Source organism: Trachypithecus francoisi, unplaced genomic scaffold, assembly GCF_009764315.1.
Source record: "Trachypithecus francoisi isolate TF-2019V2 unplaced genomic scaffold, Tfra_2.0 Contig01566, whole genome shotgun sequence".
In the NCBI taxonomy this organism is placed as follows: Eukaryota; Metazoa; Chordata; class Mammalia; order Primates; family Cercopithecidae; genus Trachypithecus; species Trachypithecus francoisi.
This window is the reverse complement of record NW_022681441.1, coordinates 1,409,863-1,437,813: the sequence shown is the minus strand read 5'-3', so window position 1 is coordinate 1,437,813 and position 27,951 is coordinate 1,409,863. Positions and strand designations below refer to the sequence as shown.

Below are 27,951 nucleotides of genomic sequence, written 5' to 3'. Positions count from 1 at the left end.
TGTCCTGCAGCTCCTCCACCGCCTCCCTCAGGTTCTTACTTCCTGCATTCTCTGTTATCTGCCCCCATCCCCTCCCTGTGACTTTTCTCTCCTCTTCATTTTCCCAGCCTTCTCTGACCATTTCATCAAACAAAACAACAATTTTGGCTAATTCTTCTCATTTTCCTACTTACTACCTTTGTGATTCCCTTTTCTTGTTGTAACATTGCAAAAGCCCAAATACCCCATCAGTCAGAGAACTCTCCTCAGATCCTGGGGGAACACGGAGACGCTCATTTTTTTTTTTTTTTTTTTTTTTTTGCTTTGGCTGATTGTGTTTGGAAGTGAAGGAGTAGAAGACTCTGATTATCTCACGGAAGAAAATAGCTCCTGTTTAATGGTGTTTTTCTTTTTCTCTGCTGAAATGCAGATGGAGTTGTAGCAAAGTTGAGAGGCACAATTTCCATCAGGAAAAGAGCACATATGTTCTTCATTCCTGTTAGGTTAAAGAAATAAAGAACAATACAGTGCACCAGACTTTCAGAGGAACCTCAGCCCAGACAACCGGCAAGTGACTGTTTTTTGCCTCTGATAGAAAGTGGCTCAGTGTTTTTCCCATTATCTAATCGGCAGTGAGGAAGGAAGGCAGAGTCTTGCAAATTGTAAAAAATCGAAATATAACCCTTTGCTCCTCCTTCTCTTTTACTTCTCTTTACCAAAAAGCAGTCATTAAGTATTTACTTTTTTATGGTCCTTAAAAACAACAACAAAAACTCCCTTGTTGAATTAAGGGTTCGGACTTAAATTCTGAAGGCAGAGAATATTGATGTGTAAGGACATGTGCACGATGTGTAGATAATTGTTCAGTGCACATTTATTTAGCTACCCTCTTGCGTGCTGTGGTCCCTAAGGGATGAGACCTTATTCTTTTCCTCTTTTACTTTTCCTTTCTTTGTCTTGTGTCCCTGACAAAGATTTACCTATCTTTCAATCTCAATTTTGGAAACTTTTAGGTAGGCTTTCCTGATTCCCGAACCCCAAGAAAAAATGGAAACTTCCCTCTTTTGTGCCAAATACTGCATACATGGTGACTATTAACACCATTAGAGTACATATTATTTTATAGTTTAAATATGTCTTGTTTATTTTTCTATCTCTGGCACCCAGTGCAGTGCTTGACATATAATGAGCCCTTCATAAATGTTTATTGAATGAATAAATGACTCTCTTTCTTTAAGCCCCAGACTCCCTTATCTCAAACTATCAAAGTTTTTCAAGTCTTCGTAAGTTAGTGCTACTTGATAGAAATAGTTCATTATTCTCTATTTCTTCTGGGTCTTTGCAGTATCTAGGATTAAGGATGTGGTCTGGAAAGAGATGAATAGGGATTTTAGATTGTAATTATTAAAAATATTAAAAAAGTTGAAAAGTCTGGCTTCTAGAATATGTTTATCAAATAGAGAAAAATCATGACTTTTAGAAGGGAAAAATTCCTTTTTTTCATTTTACATCCAATAGGGTAATTAATGAAAGAAATAAAGAGTAATATTCTCTATTTTAAATATTACACATACTCCAGACCTAGTGATAGGCATTAATTTGCTGTGTATTTTTTGCTTAATTTTTCTTACAAGGAATTTAATGTCTGAAAAAAGGGAAATCTGCAGACTTCGATGGAGATTACAGAGTTTAGCAAAGAATAAAACATGTTTTTATGACAATTAATAAAAGGGAGTTACACTATGAAAGAACTTTCCTTATATACGTGTACATGAATTCTCCTTAGGAGGCTGTGGAAACATTATTCTTTACAAAGTCTACAAAGATAAGATAAAAACAAATAAGCATATTACAATGAGCTGTCCCCAGTGACTGGAGTAGTGACCTAATAGGAATATCAGTTTCTTTCTCATGGTCCTCTCCCAGAAAAATAAATCAACTTTGGACTTGGAACACAGTCAAGATTGATATTAGTGTCAAAGCTGACTTCTACTTTTGTACCTCATAAATATTTTCAAAAGGATGCATAGGCAAAGGTATGTCTTAGTCAAAGACACCCCAGAAATGTTTACAATGACTGAGTGAAGCATATAATAAAGCATCTCGTTTGCAAGTGTAACAGTCATTTCCTTGCTGCTGGTAACAATCTGTATCTCCTGATAAGGCTCCCGCATCAAGTAATCTTCCCCATCTATAATTTTTGTGACTCCCAAACATGGACCTACTGACACTCTGCCCTGCATCTATCAGAGAAGAATAAATTGATAACATTGCTGGTAGGTTTACATGCTGCATATTTTCTCAGAGCAATCACTCAATTTATGTAAGGTTGCTAAGCCCATCAACAGAAATGGGTCTTCTTTCACAGCAGAGTTTGTAATGTAACTTTTTACTTTTCAGTTCATAGGAATATAAATGTAGGTACTGAGTAGTGGAAAGATGTGATTGATATGAAATGAGATTGCACTTTATCAGAAACAATAAGTTATCCCAGCATGCAGTATTGTAGGAAAGAACATGTGAGCAGAGGCTGTCTTATCTGATATCCTAATTGCAGTCAAAACTGGTCTCTGTAGGTGTGGTCAGTTTTAGACAGGATGGACAAGGCACTCCATTTTGGATAGGGTAGATAATGCACTCTCTAGGGCCTGGATCTTAGGGAGCCATGGAGTGTACAAATGTTGCCCAGATACCTGCTAATGTAATCACCCTGTCCCTTAATACTCAAGTAAGGGTATTCTGAACTCCCATTCCATACATTGCAGCAATCACATTCCAAAGATATCTTTGAAGTGTTTTCATCGTATCCATGTTTGAGCTTGTATGCTCACTGAAGTAGTTCAGTTTTAGGGTCTGTTTTTCCATACTACTCCATTTGTCTTTCTATTAAACTGTGTCAGTCTTGAAGTAGAATACAATTTCATTTCTCAGTTTTTATAAAGTGCAACTTGCACAACATTTGCATGTGTAAAAGACTACTGAAGGTAGAGATGGAGAACCCTAGTATGAGAAATGTGAATAGAGAATTCAATGTTTGGCACTTGTCTTTCTAAAAATATTTCCACCAGTCCACCTCAATGTTGCTTGACCCTGAAGTTAATTCCCACTGAGATTCTATCCCTCTTTAGCTTCCCACCTCCACAAAACTCCCCCAAATAATGGTGATTCACTCTTTGTTGACTCTCTAATGGCCCAAAAGGGTACCTGGAAAATAGTGGGTATTTAATAAATATTTTGTGAGTGAACACATGAGGAATTTCCAATGGGCAATGTAATTGGCAGAAACTTTCTAGAAAGCAATTTGGCAATATGTATCGAAAACATTATACATTTGTTATTTTCTCATCCACTATTTCTATACTTTTAGAAAATTATATTTTAAAATAGTCAAAACGCTGGACAAAGACTTAGAAAGACAAGGATGTGGTAATAGTCAGTTTTCACACTGCTGAGAAAGACATACCTGAGACTGGGCAATTTACAGAGGAAAGAGGTTTATTGGACTTACAGTTCCACGTGGGTGGCAAGACCCCACAATTATGGTGGAAGGTGAAAGTTACATCTCACATGGTGGCACACAAGAGAAGAGAGCTTGTGCAGGGAAACTACCCTTGTTAAAACCATCAGATCTCATGAGACTTATTCACTTTCATGAGAACAGTGTGGGAAAGACCAGCCCCCATGATTTAATCACCTCCCAGTGGGTCCCTTCCACAACATGTGGGAATTCAAGATGAGATTTGGGTGGGGACACAGGCAAACCATATCATATGTATATTTATGAGTTTTAATATAATATATCAAAATGTGGAAATAACACAAAGGCCCCAAAATAGAGGGATAGTGAAATAAATTATGGTACCTCCTTCCATAAGATGGAATATTATTTAGCTTATAAAACCATCATATGGGGGAAACATTGGTGGAAATAGGAACCATTACATCCATTCTGAAAATAAATCTTTCAGTGTGTAGTTAAATTAAATATTCATACAACCTATTATCCAGTAATTTCACTCTGATAAATACCACAAGTCAGTAAGTTACAGGTGCACAAATATAGATTGGCAGTAAAATAGCAGCCCATTCATAGGGAAACACAATATATGAGCTCCTGAAATAAACAACACAACTGAAAACTCATGAAATAACAATAACAGGGCTCATGGAAGAAATGAGATTGAGACAGCTCACTCCAAAGCTTTACAGTTTTATAAAAAGAACTCTAACACAGATAATAATAATTCTAATAAACACATGGCACCATTTAAAAATGTTAAATTTACAATTAATACATTTTTTAAAAAACACTATTGTAAAATATAAGTTCTTACACTGAAATAAGAAGAATGTCGTTTGGTGGAAAGAGTTTTGAAGAAGAGGACAGGATGAATTAAAAAGATAAAGACAGAGAAAACATCTTCATAAGTTGCAGATGGAGAAACAATTTATTCAGGTTTTGAACAAAATGTGGAAGTGCCAGAGAAAAATTCCTTTGACTTGTTGTTTTGTGCTTGCTTCTTTTGCACAATGATGGGGTAAAACCACGCAAAACATGTTCAAGACAGTGTCTGCAGTCAAAATGGGTCACAGGAAAAACATTGGTGAGTGGAGATTATGAATAATACTGTATTCCTGTGTGGCTTGCTTTGTTTAATTTGTTAGTGTACTTTGTGGTGGTGTACATTACTCTTTGCTAATATAATAAATTAACACATATGTACCTACAAGCTAACATTATATGATTTGTAAAGATACATTAAAATATATACCCAAGATCATACGGCAAATGTATTGTGTATATAACAAGAGTAGATGGGACCAAGAATTGATAGCAAAGGTAAAACTAAAACTAACCAAAAATGAACCTTGTATTGCCCAATAATAGAAGGCTTTGAATGGAGGTCTAATGTTGAAAAACTACATTTGTAGTAGAAGATTAACCAAAAACTATAAACTTGTTTCAATGAAAGAAAAAAGGTTATTATATATCTGTACTTGTTAATATGGAAATGTAAGTACAAATACTTGTGAGTGAAAACAAAGTTACAAAAGAATATTGCAAATGATTCGTATATCTCTGAAATATCTGGAAGTAAGTTTTAAACATGTTAATTGTGGTTATCTTTCAGTGTGATGGGTGATTTTTATTTTTTGCCTCCTAAAAAATATTTTATGAGGACTGTGTAGTTTTAAAAACTTAAACAGGAATAAACTATTTTCATATTTTGAAAAGTTAAACATTTTAAATATTATATGAATATCATCACAACTCATGTTGTGAGTCAGCTGTTTTTGTTTGTGTAAATATATTCAAACACAATAAGAGCCAGTGTGAGAAAAATCAATCTTCACTGAACAAATAAGCAGTACTTAAATACCCTAATTAAGGTGGCAGAGTGTTTCTTTTGTAAAATATTGACATTAATATATTTTAATCCATGAGGGAATGTTACATGGCATTTTTCTACCTCTAAAACTTTAAAAAAATATGAAAAATTATACAATGTGACTCATGATATTTCACAGAGATGTAACTGGTTAAAACTTTGATTAAAAATGTGCTATGTCTTTTGACATTTGAGGAATTTGGCATAAGGTTGGTAAATCAGTGTGTGAGCCAGTGCCCACATTACTTTGTGAACATATGTGCAGGTAATATCTTATTTATTGAGAGAAATCAAGTCATAGAGTAAGATCTTGCTATTAAAAAATACAGTGTGAACCTAGCTGAGCAGACAGATGGAAGAATTGCAAAGGCCTCCATGTTTAAACTACCCATCTGGGTAAATTACCCAACTGGAAAAAAAAATGGAAGCAATAGCCCCAAATTGCCTCCTGAAACATTAAAATCTTATTTGTGGAACAGGAATGGTAAGCTTTTGTAATCCCAAGCCTTCTCAATGAGCACTGGTGATTTTATGAGTAATAGTCACCATTCACCTGACTGAATAGTGCTGTAAATATGAAATAAGACGTTTCTATGGAGTAGGAGATGATATGATTGTCCTGACAGCAAGTGTGCTGAAGCAGCCTGGTGGAGACGTAAGTGTACTGGCCCTAGAGGTAGTCCTAGTCTACCTTTCAATAGCTGTGTGCCTTTGACTTGGAATCTCTTAGAGGACAGTGACATCCCTTTGTTCACATAGCACTGCTTATCCCCCCTCTTGTTAAAGTACCTAGGATAAGTTACATGAAAACAGTAAACTCTATTCAAATGCAATTTTTTATTATTATTTGAGAGACGGGCACTGGTGGAATCATGGCTCACTACAGCCTCGATTTCCTGGGCTCGGCTGATTCTGCCATCTCAGCCTCTGGAGTAGCTGAGACTACAGGTGTGTGCCACAAATGTCTGGCTATTTTTTTAATTTTCATTTTTATTTTTATCTTTGAGACAGAGTCTCACTCTGTCACCCAGGCTGGAGTGCAATGACATGATATTGGCTCACTGCAACCTCCACATTCTGGGTTCAAGCAATTCTCCTGCCTCAGCCTCCTGAGTAGCTTGGACTACAGGCATGCACCACCACGCCCAAGTAGTTTTGTATTTTTAGTAGAGACAAGGTTTTGCCATGTTGGCCAGGCTGGTCTTGTACTCCTAGCTTCAAGTGATCCACCCGCCTCAGAGTCCCAAACTGCTGGGATTACAGGTGTGAGTCACCATGCCCAGCGGCAATTTATCATTTTTATACTCAAAATTAACTCAGTAACACGGTAAGTGATGCAGTATATTTATTCATTCAGCAGATCTTGCTCTAGTCCTGAGCCAGTCACTGCTCAATGGTATGAGCATAGGCAAGTCATCCACTGCTCTGTGCCACATTTTCACATATGCTCATTATAATGTCACCTAATCAGCCTACTGCACAGGGTCAATACTGAAGGCAGTTCTACTTCTCTCTGCAAGTCTATGTAAAAAGGTTTTTATTAAAAATAAACATGACTTTACATACTTTGTCTACTTAATGTATGATAAGTATTATTCTAAATACTCTACATAAATTAACTAGTTTAACCTTCTCAACCCTTTGAACTAAGTACAGTTATTATTTGCATTTTAAAAGGAGAAAAAAAGAAGCACAGAGAGGTTAAGTAAATTGTTGAAAATCACATATCTAATAAGTGGCATAAAGAACCGGGATTTACATCTAAGCAATCTGATTTCAAAGCCAATTTCCTGTGCTCCTCTACTGTTCTGCATCTCTTACCTCACAAATCCTTTACCTCAAAGTTGACATAGATACAATTCTTAGAATTAATTAAAATATAAATACATACTTTATTTATTGGGAGAATAGTTTGTACCTAAAAAAAAAAAAAAAAAAAAGAGAGAGAGAAGAGACAAATCAGCAAGATGGCAGAATAGGAGTTTTCTACCATCATCTCCTCATAGAAACATCAATTTTGACAACTACCTATGGATGAGAATACCTTTATGGAATCCAGGAGCCTAGCAGAGAAGTTCCAGCACATAGTTGGGGCAAAAAATCTGAGAATAGATGTGTTGATAAGGGTAAGAAGAAGAATGTCACTTTATCCACATCACTCCTCCCCCAAGGTGGCCCAGCTCAATGCCAAGTGAGACCTTCCTCCTCGGACTGCGATTCCTCCCATGGGTAAAAGTGAGGGAATAATGAGTACCTGGCATCCTGAACCCACTTATTACTTGTCCCACCCTGAATACTGAGGTAATCAGCATGGCTGAGAGGTTAAGAGGGGCTGGGAACAGGAAAGACAGGCAGGGATCCATAGCAGGCAGGACTTAGTCCTCAACAAATGACCATGGAGCCTACAAACCACTTCACGGACTTCATAAGAAAGTCCACCCATGAGCTGCTTGGGACACCTCACCTAGAGATCCCCACCAATTGGTCCATGGGCACCCTCGATGCTCCATACAACTCACTCCCTATTTCTGCAGCCACCATCCCACATGCATCCCCATGGATGGCAAGTGTGAGCCTCTTCAGATGGCTTTTGAGTATGTGCAGACAGCTGGCCTGAGCAGGACTGGGAGAAGGCATACAAAGTGCACATTTCAGACAATACCCAAGGAAAAATAAATGAGAGGTTCACAGAACTTGGCCTGGCTTATTGGGATCAAGAGAAGGCATACAATATTAAAAATTTTCCCTTCCCACAAGAGGGAACAAGATGTGTGGAACAGATGCATGCACAGACTAGGTCTGAGAGAGCCTCAGGATATATCAATAATAAACAGATATGAACCCAATGTCAAAAAAACCTAAGTATACTAAGCAACTATTAACAGAATAGAAGTGATAAATACACAGTAAGACAATAATGCTAGGAATTTTAATATCCTGCTTTTAACAATGGACGGATCATCTTCACAAAAATCAATAAGAAAACACTGAAATTGAACAATGCTTTAAACCAAATGTACTTGACATATGGAACATTCTATCCAAGAGTAGCAGAATATACATTCTTCTCAAGCATACATAAATAGGATAGACCATATATTATGTGACAAAACAAGTCTAAACAAATTAAAAATTATGTAAATTATATCAAGTGTATTTTCTGAAACCACAGTGGTTTGAAACTAGAAATCAGTAACCAGAGAAAACCTGGAAAATTCAAAAATATGTGGAAATTAAAAACACACTCCATAGCAACCAATGCCTTAAACAAGAAATCAAAATGGAAATCTAAAAATACTTTGAGATAAACAAAAATGGAAACAGAATGTACTAAAACTTACAGGGTGTGGCAAAAGCAGTTCAATAGGATGTTTACAGTAATAATCCCTACAGAAAAAAGAAGGCTCTCAAACAATTTAACTTTGCACCTCAAGCAACTAGACAAAGAAAAACAAACCAAGCCCAAAGTTATCAGAAGGAAGGAAATAACAAAGATCAGAGCAGAAATAAATAGACAGTAGACAACAACAGAAAAATTTACTGAAACAAAGTTTTTTTAAAGATAAATAAAATTGACAAACATCTAACTAGACTAAGGGAAAAAAAGGATATAAAGTTCAAGTAAATAAAATCAGAAATAGAAGACATTTTAACTGATAACACAGAAATACAAAAAAAGAGTGCCATGAAGAATTATATGCCAACAAATTGGATAACATAGAATAAATGAATAAATTCCTAGACACATATAATCTACCAACACCGAATCATGAAGAAATAAAAAATCTAAACAGACCTATAGGGTAAGGAGGCTGAATCAGTAGTCCAAAACCTTCCAATAAAGAATAGCCCAGGATCAGACTGCTTCACTGGTGCATTCTAACAGACATTTCTAGAAGAATTCATAAACATTTTTCCTGAACTCTTCCAAAAATTTGAAGAGCATAAAACACTTCCAATCTTATTTTGTAAGACCAGCACTATCCTGGCACCAAATCTAGATAAGGACACTATGAAAAAGAAAATTATAGGCAAATATCCCTGATAAACATAGAAGCAAAAAATCCTCAACAAAATACTGGCAAACAGAATCATACAGCACATTAATGGATTATATATCATCATCAAGTGGGATTTAATCTCTGCAATGTAAGGATTATTTAACATATGGAAATAAAAATATACACCACATTAACAGAATAAAGAATAAAAATTGGCCGGGCATGGTGGCTCACTCCTGTAATCCCAGCACTTTGGGAGGTTGAGACGGGTGGATCACGAGGTCAGGAGATCGAGACCATCCTGGCTAACACGGTGAAACTTTGTGTCTACTAAAAACACACAAAAAAATTAGCCCGGTGTGGTGGCGGGCATCTGTAGTCCCAGCTACTCGGTGGGGGGGGGGTGTGGGGGGGTGGTGGCTGAGGCAGGAGAATGGCGTGAACCCTGGAGGCGGAGCTTTCAGTGAGCCGAGATCGCGCCACTGCACCCCAGCCTGGGCGACTGAGCGATATTCTGTCTCAAAAACAAACAAACAAACAAACAAAAGAATAAAAATCATATAATTATCTCAGTAGATGTAAGAAAAGCATTTAACAATATTCAAACTCGTTTAATGACAAAAACTGTCAACAATTTAGGTAAAGAAGGAATGTGCTTCAAAATAATGAAGGCCATATATGACAAACTCACAGCTAACATCATAATGGTGAAAGCTGAAAGCTTTTCCTTTAAGATTAGGGAAGACAAGGATGCCTACTTTAACAATTTCTGTTAAACATAGTGCTGGATATCCTAGCCAGAGGAATTAGGCAAGAAAGATAAAAGATATCCACGTTAGAAAGAAAAAATTAAAATTATCTCTTTTTGCATAGGACATGATCTTATAGGTAGAAAACCCCTTAGAATCCACCAAAAACTTTTAGAACAATAAATTAATTCATTAAAGTTGCATTAGAAAAAATCAACACATAAAAATCAATTGCTGTATTTGGTTTTCTGTTCCTCTGATAGTTTGCTAAGGATAATTCTTGGTGTTTATTAACAATGTTATTACTGCTTGGTATTTGTTAATGAAAGAAACTCTTGAGAAGTTTCTGTGCTTGAAATATTATCCAACACTTTGTCACATAAACTAAAATTGGCACCCTGCTACTCATGGGATTATTTGGTAGACGTGCAAAGCCTTGCTTGAGGTTATGTTGGTATGCTATACTGACGTGGAAGAAGATCAATCTTTTGCAATAAATGTTTTTTTTATAATTTGTGTTTTTTATATGGTTCACTAAATCATACTTCTTTGACTGCTGTACTATTTATTTCAGAATAAAAAAGTTAAAGATAATGTAATTGAAAATGTATTCCAGGAAATAAAAAAAGAGCTTAGTTGCTTTTCTATACTGTAACAATGAACTCTCTGTAAAAGATGTCAGGAAAATGTTCCCATTCCAATAACATAATAAAAATATACAGAAATAAATGTAACCAAGGAGTAAAAATGTTTACACTGAAAACTATAAACTTTGATGAAAGACATTGAAGAAGATGCAAATAAATGAAAAATTCAATCCTTATCAAATGCTATCAAAACATTATGATGCTGGCATAAAAACAGACACATAGATGAATGGAACAAAACAGCCCAAAAGCAACTATGACATTATATTCAAAGAATCAAAGGAAACCATGCTTAAAGAATTAAAGGAAGATGGCGAGGATGATGCTTCATCAACTAGAAAATATCAGTACAGAGATAAAAATTATTAAAAAGAATCAAACGGACTTTGTGGAGTCAAAAATTACAATAAGCACCAGAGAACCTCAAAAGTATTATTTTGGTATTTTTCTATAATTATATTTTTAAATTAACTTATTAAAATGTTTATTTATTTTCAAAATTATTTCATCCTTTATTTTAGATTCACGGTATACATAAACAGGTTTTTTACATGGGCCATATTGCATTTACATGGGTTTAGGTTACAAATGATCCTATCATCCAAGTAGTGAGCACAATATCCAATAGTTAGTTTTTCAGCTTTTGTCTCCTTCACTCCCTCCCACACCCCTCTAGCAGTATCTATTGTTTCCATCTTTGTGTTCATGAGTACTCAATATTTAGCTCCCACTTATAAGTGAGAACATGTGGCATTTGGTTTTCTCTACCTGCATTAATTTGCTTAGGATCATGACCTCCAGCTGCATCCATGTTGCTGCAAAGAATATAATTTTGCTCTCTTTTATGGCTATATAGTATTCCATGGTGTATATGTACCACATTTTCTATATCCAATCCATGGTGATGGGCACCTAGGTTGATACTATCTCTTTGCTACGGTGAACAGTGCTGCAATGAATATGTGAGTGCATGTGTTGTTTTGATAGAGTGAGTTTTTTTGATATATACATAGTAATGGGATTTCTGGATTGAACGGTAATTCTGTTTTAAGTTATTTGAGAAATCTCCAAACTATTTTCTATAAGTGGTTGAACTACTTTATATTCCCACTAACAGTGTATCAACACGTCCTTTTCTCTGCACCCTTGCCATTGTCTATTATTTTTTTTTTTACCTTTTAATAATAGCCATTCTGACTGGTGTGAGAGGATATCTCATTGTGGTTTTCATTTGTATCTCTCTGATAATTAGTGATGTTGAGCATTTTTTGACGTTTGTTGGCCACTTGTATGTCTTATTTTGAAAAATGTCTGTTCATGTCTTTTATCCACTTTTTAATGGGGTCATTTGTTTTTTCTTGTTGAATTGTTTAACTTCCTTATAGATTCTGGATATGTGACCTTTTAGGATGCATAATTTGAAAATGTCTTCTCCCATTCTACGGTTATCTTTTTATTCTGTTGGTAGTTTCTCTTGCTGTTCAAGATCTCTTTAGTTCAATTAGATTCCACCTGTAAATTTTTGGTTTTGTAGCAATCGCTTTTGAGGACTTAGTCATAAATTATTTGCCAAGGCTGATGTCCAGAATGGTGTTTACTAGGGTTTCTTCTAAGACTTTTATAGTTTGAGGTCTTACATGTAAATATTTAATCCATCTTGAGTTGATGTTTGTGTATGGTGAAAAGTAGGGGTCCAGTTTCATTCTTCTGCATATGACTAGCCAGCTATTCCAGCACCATTTATTGAATAGAGTTTCCTTTCCTCATTGCTTATTTTTGTCAACTTTGTCAAAGATCAGATGGCTATAGATGTGCAGCTTTATTTCTGGGTTCTATATTCTGTTCCCCTGGTCTGTATGTCTGGTTTTTTACCAATACTATACTGTTTTGGTTATTGTAGCCTTATAGCACAGTTTGAAGTTAGGTAATGTGATACCTTCAGCTTTGTTCTTTCTGCTTAGGATTGCTTTGGCTATTAGGGCTCTCTCTTTTTCTTAACTTCCTTTTCAATTTTAGAGTCATTTTTTTCTAATTCTGTGAAAAATGATGTTGGTAGTTTGATAGAAATAGCATTGAATCTGTAGATTGCTTCGGGCAGTATAGCCATTTTAACAATATTGATTCTTCCAATTTATGAGCATGGAATATTTTTTCATTTGTGTCATCTATGATGTCTTTCAGCAGTATTTTGTAGTTCTCTTTATGGAAATCTTTTACCTCCTTGGTTAGATGTATTCCTAGGTACTTTTTTGTAGCTATTTTAGCGTTATTGGTGTATGTAAATGCTACTAACTTTTGTATATTGATTTTGTATCCTGAAACTTTACTGAAGTCCTTTATCAATTCCAGCAGCCTTTTGGCAGTCGAAGGTTTTCTAGGTATAGAATTATATCATCTATAAAAGAGAACTAGTTTGACCTCTTATTTTCCTATTTGGATGCTTTTTATTTCTTTCTCTTGTCTGATTGCTCTGGCTAGGACTTCCAGTGCTATGTTGAACAGGAGTGATGAGAATGGGCACCCTTTCAACAGCAAATTTGAACTGGCAGAAGAAAGATTCGGCAAACTTGAAGACAGGTTAATAAAGATTATGCAATCTGAAGAACAGAGAGAAAAGAAGAAGAGAAATACAAAGAGATTCAGAGGTATATAGAACACTATTAAGTGTATCAACATATATGTAATTAGAGTATCAGAAACAGAGGAGAGAGCAATAGGGATAGAAAAAATACTTGAAAAAATAATGAAAAAACTCCCTAAATTTGATGGTGAACGTTAGCTATCCAAGAAGCTCAACAATTTTCAAGTAGGGTAAACTTAGAGAGATATATACTCAGGCATATCTTTGTAAAAAATGTTGGAAGCCAAAAATAAAGAGAAAGATATTGAAAAAAACAAGAGAAAAATGACCCATCGCATACAAGAGGATTCCAATAAGACTAATCACTGACTTCTCATCAGAAATAATCATAGCCAGAAGGCAGTAGAATAACATGTTTAAGTACTGAAAGTAAAAACTGTTAATCAATAATCTTTTATTCAGAAGAACTCTTTCAAACATAAAGACAAAATAAAGACATTCCCAGATAAACAAAAGCTGAGAGAATTTGTCAGTAGTAGACCTACCTTAGGACGTATTAAAGTAAATTATTTAAGCAGAAAGCTAGTGACCCCAGACAGTAATTTGAATCATGCAAAAATACAAATAAAACTAGTAAAGATCATTATACAGGTAAATTAAAAAGACAGTATAATTGTATATATTTTCTCCTTTTTTCTCTTGTTTGAGAAAAGTTAATTGCTATGAGAATTATCTTCTTGCTGTAAACAACTAGAATAATTGACAAAATTTATAAAACATGTGTTTTCAGACATTGGCTAACAGGAAATTTAAATCACGAACTAGAAGAGAGGAGATACAATGTAGGTGAGTTCTATTAGAATGAGAAATGCCCCCTAGTCCCCCTTGCAGGACATGGAATGGGAGTATGGTTCACTTCTTCAGTGCTCTGCTGCTCAAACCTCTAGGGGAGCATACAGACGGGCAGACTGTGGGGCTCCGACCCCATGGAAGTGTCTAGAGGTGAATGTTTACAGCTGAAGTCCCAGTGGGCATGTGCTACAAGGTGTTCTTTCAGTTTGCTGTCTATAGGCAGTTGTGTTAACCAGCTCCATTAGACCCCCTTCCTTATCACAAGGACAGAGGGATTTCTGTATTTCAGCATTTCTTGCCTTGGTGTACTGGAAGAATTGGATCACATGTGGGCTTGGAGAATGAGTGCAAGCTTTTATTGAGTAGCAGTAGCTCTCAGCAGACAGGGGAGCTAGAAGAGAGCCGGTTTTCCCCTGGAGTTGGGTCCCTGGTCAGTCCTGGCTCTCCTCCAGCTGCCCCGTCAAACTCCACCTCATTCTGCTAGTCAATGACCCAACGGTCTGCAGGTTGGCATGCTTTTCCACTGGCGTGCTCTTGACCAGCCCCACTTATGTCTTCTACTGACAACGTGTTCCTCATGATGTCCAGCGCTTATGTCTGCCTGCTATGGTCTCAAGGGTTTCTATAGGTGGGGCAGGCCAGAGTGGTCTTGGGAAATGTAACATTTGGGCGAGAAGGCAGCAGTGCCTGTCCTCATGTAGGTCCGTGGGGGTGGAGCCCTAGCCAGGGACCATGCCCTCCTCTGCCCAGCACTTCCCTTTCCCACTTCTATACCACTTAAAGGGACCATGCTCTTCCCTTCCCAGCACTCCTGTATCACTATAATTGCATGAACTTACTTCCCACAGGAAGTAATCAGAGTCTGGGGAAGCAAGACAGACACAATTTGTGAGCAGAGTACCAAAAAAAAAAAAAAAAAGAAAAAGAAAAAGAAAGCTGCTCTCTAAGGGGGTTCTCAGCATCTGCAGAGGGATACTTTTGACTCATTATATTTATCTGTATGTGGTAGGATGAAACTCTCCAAGGCTTGAGTGAGGGAAACACACCAGAGAGGAGTAGGTAGTATAGTTTTCTGAGTTTACACTGGGAATAGTTTGTGTTCTCACCAGCAAGAGTAGAGAGACCTCATAATAAGCAAGTCATTAGGTATAGTGTTCAAAAAGGCAGCACTTTAGTAATAATACTGTATTACTCCCAGAAGTAAAAACTGTTCTGGGCTCACTGCAACAAAGCTTAACATAGAAGTCTTGAAATTATCTAATTGATTCTCAGGGAATGTAATTCTTATCAGAAAAAAATCTAATGCATAAAAAGGAAAAAAGATCCCTGACAAAATCCAGTGTTCAACAAAGTAAAATTCACAACATCTAGCACCAGGTAAAAATTACCAGGTACGTAAAAAAAGCAAGAAAATATGACCTATAAGCAGAAGAAAAAAAAATCAGCCAATAGACTAGAAACAGAAATGACAGAATTGATAGAATTAGTAGACAAGGCTCTTAAAAGAACTGATGTAAGGCATATAAATACACTCAAAGATTTAAAGAAAAACTTAAAATTATAAGTATAGAATTACAAGATATTAAAATTCAAAATAGTAGTTTTAGAGATTAAAAATAGAGTATTTAACATAAAAAATTACACTGAATAGTATTAAAATCATATTTGAAATTACAGAAAGAAAGATTAGTAAACTTGAAGACGTAACAATAGGAATTATCCAAAATGAAGTATATAGAGGAAAAAGACTGAAAATTACTGAACAGAGTCTCAATAACTCAGGGTAACTGAAATAAGACAGGCACCAAAGCTGACATAATATGTACATACTGATTCCATTTATATGAAGTTCTAAACAAAGCAAGCCTATAGTTCCAGAAAGCCTGAGTAGGAACAGAGTGTGACAGCAGAGTTCCACTGGGGATTGCTTGGGTGATAAAGATGTTCTCAATCTTGATCGTGGTGAGTTTCGTCAAACTCTCTACAAAAAATGGAAATTTTATTGAATGTAAATTAAGTTTGATAGAATTTATTTAAATTATCAAAAATGTTTAGTAGACTTCCAAATGTTGGGGAAGAAGCAACAATAGATCTTATGGCAAAAATAAATAGTTTAGGAGAACTTTGAAGTTTCATGTTTTTTAAACAGAATTGTGTTACATTCTAAACTTGAAAAAGACAACTTCTCTCTCTAGCATAAAAATAATAGTTAAAAACAGTTTAGTTTAAAGTATCAATTTATTAATAAATTACTAATGTATTAACAAACCTTTTATACTTATATAATATATTAATTGTAATTTCTATTATTAATTTACTATTAAATTATTAATTTTAAGTGTTTTAAGTATTATTTTAAAGCCACTTAAAATTATAGTTAAAAATACGTAAAATTAATAATAATTACATAATTTAAAAATATTTATTAAATTTTATTTAATAAATTAATATAATAGCAAATAATATTTTAATTACTCTTTTATTTTTTAAATAATCTGTTAAATTAAGGCGATCTTACTTTTATTTATTTATTTATTTATTTATTTAGAGACGGAGTCTCGCTCTGTCACGCAGGCTGGAGTGCAGTGGCTCAGTCTCGGCTCATCGCAAGCTCTGCCTCCCTGTGTTCACGCCATTCTTCTGCCTCAGTCTCCCGAGTAGCTGGGACTACAGGCGCCCGCCACCATGCCGGGCTAATTTTTGTATTTTTAGTAGAGATGGGATTTCACCGTGTTAGCCAGGATGGTCTCCATCTCCTGACCTCGTGATTCACCTGCCTCGGCCTCCCAAAGTGCTGGGATTACAGGCGTGAGCCACCACGCCCAGCCAGGAGATCTTACTTTTAATTCTAGAGTCATTTAGTCAGCAATTCTTTTGATTTCCCTTAGGAAAGGGCTTGGCAACATGAATCAGAAACTACACAGATCCATCTTAGATGTGCTTTTAATATCAATTTTAGCACAAAATTCACAAGAAGTATTAATCCATCCTGATTCCTGTCTGTCTTATATACCTAAATTGATGTTGTCAAACAAGGATAATAACAGCTGGAAAAACCTGGCCAAACCTTAGCTTTATGCCATTAATAGCTTCTCATTGTCCATAGGGTAAAGCTCAAATTTCCCTAAAGGTCCTACATGGCGTGAATGAACTAACTTCCTGTTGCCTATTCAGCTACACTTTTCCCCTTTCCTTTCTTCACACTATGCTCAATTTTTGCCAGGCCATAGCACTCTATCTGCACCATTGTCTAGAGTGTTTCCACAACTTTGCTGCAATAATTATTATTCATGCTTCAGGCATTAGTTTAATGTGATTTTTTTCTTGATGACCTTTCTTGATCTCTTGATTAAATTATGTTTTTTGTGTGTGTACTCCCACCATAACACCCAGACATAAGATTTTCTCTGTACTCCCACCATAATGTCGTTTTATTGACATATATAACATTCAGTTCCCATTATTTGCCATAGTTATGCCCCGAACACTGAACTATCAAACAATGTATATTACTCCAAGGGGAAAAAGGCTGCCTCACTAACAGATGCCAGAGATGAGATTCAAGTTCACTACGACTGATTCCCAAGCCAGAGAGCTTCCTGAACTGCCCTACACTGCACTCTTTACTTTCTCCATACTCTGGTCATCTCTGGTAAACAAAAAGGCACAAATAAGAAAGCACAGCATCTTCTTGTTCAACTTCAGCTGGCAGCTTGTGCATTTGGTGACTCCAGCTTTTGGCAGCTTTTGGTCTGTCTAGCAATGACCTTGAAAGCAGCAGGTATTGATTTGAGAGCTACAAATACATTTTAGCAAGTAGATGAATTCATATAGGACCTGAGTAAAGAAGATCAACTATATGTTAAACTATTTATTTAATGTCTGTCTTGTTCATTGGTAATTTTCTCTAGGATAGGTACCATGTTTATCTTGTTTACCATTACTCTTATTTATATGTCTAACAAATGAGGCTGGCTCACATCAGGTCTTCAGTAATGATAGATTGAGTAAATTAATTAATTAATACATTAGAAGTCCTTCTAGGCCTAGATCAAGTAGGTTCTGAAAATAGCTTTCCCCTAGTTTTGGTGGCACCTCAGGAATAAATTTCACCTGTTTAGGTATCTACTAATAGTTGAGCTACTATCTAACTTTCTCTCTCTGTCATGATCCATGTTTACTCACAGGTCCAGGATCCAAGCTAGAGAACTCATCCATGCCAATATTTTCTTCCAAAGCTGAGGCTTTTTCTGTCATACCTTTCTCCCCCATTATTTGTGACCCAGCTTCATGCCCATACTAGTAAAAGTTTGCATGCATGAAATCAGAAAGTGACTCAGATTAACATAAACAGAAAAAGAATTTGTTAGAAGGTGTCAGATCACAAAAATTATGAGAAGGATGAAGAAAGAAGCTTGAATTATAACCAAAAGACTCAAGGCAAAGGTAAAAATCCTTTTGCGGGGACTTTCTGCTTAGGATACGGCTGCTAGTGATATCACTCTGCACCACTAACTACTCATCACTCTGCATGCTATTTGAATCTTCACTCCATCACACCTGCTTCAAAGAATTTCTCTCTCACTTTGCACCTTGGTGTCTCTGAGTTGTGATTCCTATGCCCAAGCTCTGACTGCCAAAGAGTAGGAAGAGGAAATACTTTCTCCCATTTGGCTTCTGTAGTGAAATGAAAGGTGACCCTTACAGAAAGGGAGCTCAGTTATGGGCAACAGAAACAACAAATGTCAAATACATAAGCTAACTCTGGAATCTCTCTGCTATCATGTGAATATTTGTGACACTCCCCCATCTTCAAATTCACATATTGAAACCTAATCACCAGTGTGATAGTATTAGAAAATGAGACATTCGGAGGTGGTCAGGTCATGAAGTGGAGCCCTTGTGAATGGAATTAGTATCTTTATAAAAGAGGCTCCAGAGAGCTGCCTTGTCCTTTCTGCCATGTGAAAACACAACAAGAAGCTGCCATCTGGGAACAAGAAAGAGCACTCACCAGACTCCAAATCTGTTGTCGCCTTGGCATCAGACTTTCCAGCCCCCAGAACTGTGAGAAATAAGCTTCTGTTATTTATAAGTTACCTGGTTTATGGTATCTTGTTATAGCAGGTCCAATGGACTAAGACACCCTCCTCCCCTAGAAATCTTGATGCTGAATCTCAAAGGAAACTTATCCTACAGTTCTAGACTATCACTGAGTTTGTACCAGGCCTCTTACATAGCTCCCTACCCCAGGTCCTCTTTCCTCCTCTCCCCATCTAAGATTGGGAAAACTTGGAATGTTGATTTTGACAAAATTAAATCAGATTTTAGGTTATTTGGTTGGAGTAGCAGGTACTTTCATCAGGAAGCTAGTCCTAGTCTAACTAAACATATAAAAGATCAATTTGTAGTATCCTGGCAAGGTCATTGTTTTTCCACCTCCTATTCCTTGTCCTTTATCCAGGAGAAAAACAGGTGTGGGGTGCAGAAAAACTGAGAGAGAAAAGATAGATATCTTCTTCTCCTCTGTCCCAGAGTATTTCATACTTTTCCAATATTGTCAAAATAATTTAACCTTTTTAAAAAATTTTAATTCTTCTATTGCATGTCTTTGATGGCTTTAAAAACCTTTTACAATTAAGCTGCAAATAAACATACATAATATAAAGCAATTAACTTTTATTAGTATAATTAAAATCCAAAATAAAAAGTCTTTCAATACCTAAATTTTGCTTACATTTTTAAACAACTGATCTTGATTGCAATTTTGTTGTGGATACACAGTAAACAGTAAATGTTTGAGGTTTGATGAAATTAGTTGAAAGGAAAGAGGAAGATAAAAATGAGTAAAATTATATATGTAAATAAATGAACGGAGAAAAAACTTGTTATTTAAAGGGATATTTTAGCGTGTCACATTTGATAGGTTTTGAAGGGAAGATGAGGGTTAAATAAAAATAGAGAGAGAGTAGTGGCTTAACAGCAAATGCAGGCATTTACGTCCAGCATAAACCTGCAGAGGTAGGGGAGCAGCTTAATGCCAGAGACCACCGCTGCTTACAGCCCGGGGTATTTATAATTTTGGTGGGGAGGGGCCTAGGCTGTATGGCCTGCTGCCTGGCAGGATATTGGTAAGATGTTCCTATGATTAGATGGTTCAGCCCTTTTTTTCAGTGGGATGTGATAGGATATTCCTTGTACCTTTGCCCAGCAAGATTTGATAGGGATGTTCCTTCAAGTGGGCCTTTGCTCTGCAGAGTATGATAAAGATGTTCATATGTGGCTAGGTACAGTTGCTCACACATGTAATCCCAGGACTTTGGGAGGCCAAGGCGGGCGGATCATGAGGTCAGGAGTTCGAGACCAGCCTGACCAACATGGTGGAACCCCATCTCTGCTGAAAATCAAAAATTAGCTGGGCGTGGTGGCATGTACCTGTAATCCCAGCTACTCAGGGGGCTGAGGCAGGAGAATCTCTTGAACCCGGGAGGTGGAGGTTTCAGTGAGCCAAGATCATGCCACTGCACTCCAGTCTGGGTGACAGAGCGAGACTCTGACTCAAAAAAAAAGAAAAAAAAGAAAGATGTTCCTGTGCCTTGTGGTCAGGTGGTTAGGCAGGCTATTTCTCAGGCCCAAACCCCTGTGGCATTTTCCACCTTGACCAAGGCCTGCAAAATGACAGGGGGTTTAAAAAATGGTGCAGTTCGGACTAACAGCATCCACCGAAGGAAAACATGATAGGCCCTTTCCAAGTGCACATTTTCTTACCCAGCAAAGAAAGATAATGTCCCTGAATGAAGGAATGGGACAGACACATTAAGAGCACTTTCTATAATCCCAGCACTTTGGGAGGCCGAGACGGGCGGATCACGAGGTCAGGAGATCGAGACCATCCTGGCTAACACGGTGAAACCCCGTCTCTACTAAAAATACAAAAACTAGCCGGGCGAGGTGGCGGGCGCCTGTAGTCCCAGCTACTCGGGAGGCTGAGGCAGGAGAATGGCGTAAACCTGGGAGGCGGAGCTTGCAGTGAGCTGAGATCTGGCCACTGCACTCCAGTCTGGGCGACAGAGCGAGACTCCGCCTCAAAAAAAAAAAAAAAAAAAGAGCACTTTCTGTAACAGGAAGGAATAGTTCTCAAGAATCACCAGGGCAGATTGGTTACATGCAGCTCCTAGGACCCACTTCTCTAGGACTCCAAATTATGGAGTTGCAGCCCAGGAGTCTGCCTGCAGCTGTCTCTCAGATACAATATGAGAAACTAGGCAATAGGGAGCAGACCAGCACAGGCTCGGATTTGATTTGCAGCTACAGCCAGTAGCTACAAAAGGGCAGGGTTTTGTAGTCTTGCTTCTTGAATTTTGTATTTCTAACTTATTTATTTGTTTGTTTGTTTACAGGAGAAAATGTTTCACTTCCTTCTACCCCCAAAGTTGGGAGAAGGTTTTAACAAAAGAAGAGCTTGGAGATCAGGGTGCCCTGAAATATTTTTTTAAATTGTTTTTTTTTTTTATTTTTTATTTTTTATTTTGTTGAGGAAAGTCTCCCCAGTCATAAATAATTAACCTAACTGGCATTTCGTATAGTGTCTTTCTCTTTTATTTTTTTCTGTGCACTGTAGATCCTTGACTACTGGGTACTGCTGGAACTGTAAATTGCTTATGGGGGAGTTGAACAATTTCTACCGTAACCTTATGTTACTGTAACATTTTGCACAATATGTATATAATTTCTAGTGAAAGCTTTTCATAGAACTGAACACTCTACAGGTATTCCGCCTACATAGCCATTTAATTTCATAACCCTGATAGATTTCCCTATGATGTTGCTAGGAGACCAAGACACTTCCAAACAAAGGATACTGAATGTATCAACCATGTGGATAGCTGCTCCCCCCAATTCATTTGCTGTGGCAAATATGGCTTCCTTAAGATCTGCTGTTTATGAAAATATAGTAACAACGGGGAAATTGCCTAGCATGCTGACTTAGGGGTGCGGTTCTCTTTTAAGTAAGATCACTAATTTTCTCTTTTCCCTATTTTATGACCATGAAATTGAAACAGGGCTATGGGGTTTTATTTTTCTCATGGGGCAAAGACTTGCGTTCTGCTGTTGTTCTACTACATTTTAGAACTATAGAAAATAGAGAAAGAACCAAATAATCAAAAATTTTAGAGTTGAAAATTGTTGAGAAATCAATTTCCCTCAATATTCCCTAAAATTCCCACTAATTTTCATTATTTCATACCTTTGGAGGTACATTATGTCAGGCATGGTATGCCAAGATTCTCTATTGATGTTATAATTTATATTCTAGGGTGGCAATCTAATTAGCAAAAATCACATCAGCAATTTTTATATTTTAAAAATTTTAGAAGTTTTCAGGAAAAGGTCTTGTTTACTATCAAATGAAACTCTGGGGAAGGTCAGTGAAATACCAGTGCAGCAGCCCTCTTATAGTTAGGTACAAATAGAAGCTGCCTCTGTGATCATTGTTATCGATGGAATGTTTGTGACCTCCCCGCTTCCCAACTAAATTCATATGTTGAAGCTTTAACCCCAAATTTGATGGTATTTGGAGATAGGGCCTTTGGGAGGTGATTAGGATTAGAAGGGGTCGTAAGGATGGAGTTGCTGTGATGGGATTAGTGACATTGTAAGAAGAGACTAGAGAGCTTATGCTTGTACACTCTATCTCTCTCTGTCTGACTGTCTCTCTCTCACCCTTCCATATGAGGGCACAGCAAAAAGACAGCTATCTGCAAGTCATGAAGACAGCCATTACCAGGGACCAAATTGAATGGCACCTTGATCTTGTGCTTTCCAGTCTCCAGAGCTGTGAGAAATAAATGCTTGCTGTTCAAACTATCCAGTCTATGGTATTTTGTTATGACAGTCTGAGCTGACTAAGATAACCAGAAACCTAGAACAAAACTGAGAGACTAGACAGTGCATGTTCCAGAAAAAAAAAAAAAAAAAAAAAGTACTTGATCCAGAAAAAAGTAGATAGCTAATGGGACTGTAATCTGGCAAAATATCTGCAGAAACTGCCTTTTCTAGTTTCAGCCCTCCATTGCTTATTATCCGCAATCTCTGCTCCCTCTTGACATTCATCTTTTGAATATGTCCCCCTTCTACTTAAACAGTTCCCTTTGGCCGGAAGACTTTATACTTGTTGAACTTCCAATGGACCTTTCAGATGTCAGCTCACTTGCTCCTTAGCTGGGGACATACTTGTTAAACAAATGACTTAGACGGCTTAGTACTTTCTTCTCTGGCACTCTGTCTCTCTGTTTCTGCCTTATTCCTGATCTGCCCCTCTCTACTTTCTGTACCTCATTCTAGGTAACTTCCAGATTTTAGTTTTATTTCCTTTTTTTCCTCTTGTGTTCCTCAACCCTGAAGTGATGACCTACTTTCAAAGTTCAGCGAATCCTAATGACTTCCAAACCCAAATATTCAGTCTCTCATTCTAGCTCTAGTCCTCTGTTATATGCCCTCTTTAAGATACAGTAACATAGAGGTTCAGCTGTCATTTCAAATTCTACTTGGTTAAAACAGATAAAACAACAAAGGCTTTTGGGAATCATAAATATTTAGTGCTATGTGACTTTGGGAAAATTATTTAACCTCTCTAATCTCTATTTTATTAGTTATAAAATTTAAATATTAATACTTGATTAATACTTATCTTTCAATACTGTTTAAGGAATTGTGAAAAAATATGTATGATGAGTGTGTATGTATATTGCTTAGTACTCAGTGTCTGAGACAGCAGCAAATAATAAGCTATTATTACTTTACATATTAGAATAAATTATCTCCTCAACCTTGTACACTTGTCTTGTCATTTTAGTTTTAAAACAACAAAACTCCCATTTAAGAACTCACTTAGGCTCAATATTTTAGAGTCATTTTTCTATTCCACAAATAAGTCAAATTGGAAATCAAATCCTGTTACTTCTTCTTTCGAATTGTGTCTCTAGTTCAACATGCTGAATTCAAAATGTTGCTCTCTTTTTTACCACCATGATGCAGATCCACACTCTTGGTCCTGGACCATATAACTAGTCTTTAATCAATTGTTCTGCTTCCAAGTCTCTTACACTGTGCCTGTTACTCATTCAATCTTCCCAGTGTGTGTAACTTTACCAATGCAATCCTGGAAATGCCTAGTATGACTTTTAGCAGAATCAAGTCCAGGTGTCTCTTCCCACTTTCAGTTCTTCTCTCTTACCTGTCTAACCTGTCCTGCTTGTGGATCGCACAGCCCCAATGATCCAATCAGTTCTTTCTTTTTCTGGCCTCTAATATTTTGTGCCTCATGACAGCCCCCATTTGTTTGCTCTTTATCATGCTGTTCCCTTCTGCCTAGAAGAGGTCCATGGCTCCGCTCTGTCAATTCTTTTTCTCAAAGCTCACATCCAAGTACTTATTCAAATTTCTGTAAATTTCTCCATCTACAACTCCATGATGATCTAACAATTACATATTTGGCATGTTCTTTAACCCTGGTTTTTTTCAGTATGACTTTATTCTATGGTCTTTGAATACAGGAAGTTTATCTTCTGATTTTTCTTTCCCTTTGCTGTGCCTAAGCAATTCTGAGTTTATACATATAATTTTTAATTTGTATTGTTTACTGTTACCAGAAACAGAGAGCTACTAGGTTGAATCACTTGAAATTATCAATATTTGACCAGTTTTGACCTATAACACTAACAATTTCATATGATTCAGCCTAATGACTTGATGTCCTGACCTCAAATGACTTGCGAAAATATCAAATGGTCTCTTTCTCATGTTAGAAAATTAATATTTGCATTTCAGAAACCAAGAACAGGTTACTCTCCTCATATCTCACTTCATATATTCAAAAAAGACATTTCTCATTGTTCTTTTAAATGTCAGTTCAAATTTGTTTACTAAATAAGTTGATGGAAGAAATATTGAAGGTGATTAATATACTTTAGATCCATACTTGTTTTATAAAGAGAGATTTCTATGATGTACAATGGAGTTATTAACATGTACAATAGAATCAGACAAACCAGGCCTCAGCTTTGCCACTATCCTGGGTAACCTTGAGCAGCATATGTAAACTTTTTGTTTGTTTGGTTCTTCGTCTGTAAAAAGGGGTTGTACTTTTGTTAAAAACACCTGCTTCTCAGAGTCAAGGTGAGGATTAATCTAAACAAAGCCCTTGGTACAGAGAAGGCACATAATAAGCAATCTGTGAATGTCAGTTGTTTTTATTACTTTTATTAATCATTTTAATAAAAGAGTACTTGATCTCTTACAGAGGTAACCTGATACCACTAAAAACAGTATCTTTCTGTTTATGTTATGGAGTAACAAGTCATCTTTTCATGAAATTTTTTTTTTTTTTTTTTTTTGGTGAGATTTGAGGCTTCTCAAAACCAGAAAAGAAAATAAATGAATGATCTCATCCTATAGAGTAAATCATTATAATTTCACATTGTGTCTCTCACCTCTCCTGGGTAGAGATGAGTTCAAAGAAGCAAAGTTAATTGAGACCTCTGCTACTCCCTTGTGTTTAGAAATATCCTGAGATTTTTACAATAGATCAATTATCCTTCCTATCTCTTCCATCTCCCACAAAAAAAGACTCAGAAAACAAGTTATCCAAGCAAAATCCAGTTCTTCTTAGACTATAAAATAATAATAAATTGAAACCATGATACTGAGCATCAGTGTTTATCATCATGATGAAAGAATTTGTCTGTTTGAAAAAATTTAATGAAGTGTTAGAAAATACACTTAAATTGCCCAATATTTTTATAACAACTCTGTATTAATATAAGGCTTATTTATATACAGCCCAATGTATTTATAGATTTAACAAGTTACTATGCCTAAGCCATTTGTTAGATACCCAATTAGGCTGACATCACCTCTGCTGATAAATCTATTTATTAATTCAACAAATATTTATGAAAGGGTTATCATAGGCTAAGCACATGGTAATCTGTAGCTTATCCAAATTAGGGCTGCCTCTCATCTCTGGGTAGGACTACTTTTATTCTTTTTATTTTATTTTAATGCATCAAAAATCACAAAATTTTAAGGGCAAACACTGGGCCAAAAGTTTTTTTTTAATGATGTTTTCATTTCCTATGTAAAATTGTGCCCGTGGACCCATTATTTGTGTGTTTCATTTCCTTAAAGATGATGTGCTGTAATTTAGGACTAATACGGACCCCAGAGCTGGGCTCCCTACCTTGGCTACGGGGTTGGAGACAATGGGGTTGCCCCTTACATTGTCAAAGCCCTTGTCAGCCCAACTAGGCAATTGTTCCTGGGGAGTGTTCTGACCCCTTTTATTATATCTTCTTGGCAGATATTAATGTTTCTTGGTGATCTTCAGACACAACATTCTTACCTCATCTGGTATTGATTTTTCTCTACTAAAGAATCAAAATTTCTCGGCCAGGCGCGGTGGCTCACGCCTGTAATCCCAGAACTTTGGGAGCCCGAGGAGGGTGGATCACGAGGTCAGGAGATCGAGACCACCCTGGCTAACACAGGTGAAACCCCGTCTCTACTAAAATGTAAAAAATATATCTGGGCGTAGTAGCGGGCGCGCCTGTCTAGTCCAGGCTAGTCAGGAGCCTGAGGCAGGAGAATGGCGTGAACCCGGCAGGCAGAGTTGCAGTGAGCCGAGACCGTGCTACTGTACTCCAGCCTGGGTGACAGAGCAAGACTCCATCTCAGAAAAAATAAATAAATAAATAAATAAATAAAAGAATAAAAATTTCTTAACAAAGAGGCGTAAAACAGATTTAATATATATTGCATAGTCTCTTCCTTTGTTAGAGCTTTTCATCCCATCTTTTGGAAGGGGCCTAGAAATCCAGAAATCTTGCTTGAGAACAATAGTTAGTAGTCCTTTAATTCTCTCTCTTCCTGAAACAAGGAAGAATTGTTACCTGGCAATGCCAGGGCTTTTAGGTCCCATAAATGGCACTTTCTAAAGGGTCTTTCATAGTTCATAGTTACATGTATTGGATGAAAAAATAAAAATCTGAGTCAGACGGCTCTGGTAAATGCAGCAGATAAGACAAATAAATGATCTCTGCCTTTAAGGAGTTTAGAGTCTGAGAAAAATAGGTTTCGAACAAGTGCACAGAAAGAAGGGAGAAGCATTTCTGGTAGAGGGGACAGTATTCAATAGAACCTGAGGCTCAAAAGAGCATGGTGGTTTTAAGGAATTAAAATAGAGTCCCTATGGCTAAAATGTAAAGTGACAAAGGAAAGAGGACCTGATCCTGATGTCTTCTGAGCTTTTTGCTGGACTTTACCCTAAAGGCTAATGCAGTCAGGGAAGGTTTTAAACAGAATAGTGAGATGTCAGACTTGTGTTTTTCAAGATTAGCCTGACTGCAATGTAGAAAAATGTGGGGAGGGCAGAACGGATGTAAGGGAGTCTGTTTATATGTTTACTGAATTTATCTTTTGTTTGGCTGACATTTTGTTTGAGATTTTTATTTGATTGATTTTCAAAAAATCAATTCTCAAGACTTTCTCTTTAATTTCTCATCTTTATTCCTCTAATACCCTTTTCTGAAAGAGTGTCTATTCTGTTCTCCAATCCTACTTCTCTTTCAAAGATCTTGTGGAAGAGCCCTCCCTTCAGACAACCTTTCTTGATCTTACCATTCATATATAATCTCGTGCTGTTTGCTATTTTGTATTATTGTAGCACTTCCTTGGTGTAGTATTTAAGGCTTT

The 27,951-nt window shown here is 36.7% G+C and overlaps 1 long non-coding RNA gene across 1 annotated transcript in view; it reads left to right on the top strand.

Annotated features, from left to right (window-relative positions):
* Nucleotides 1–27,951, top strand: part of LOC117064170 — a 141,719-nt gene that overhangs the window by 94,944 nt on the left and 18,824 nt on the right. The window lies entirely within an intron of this gene.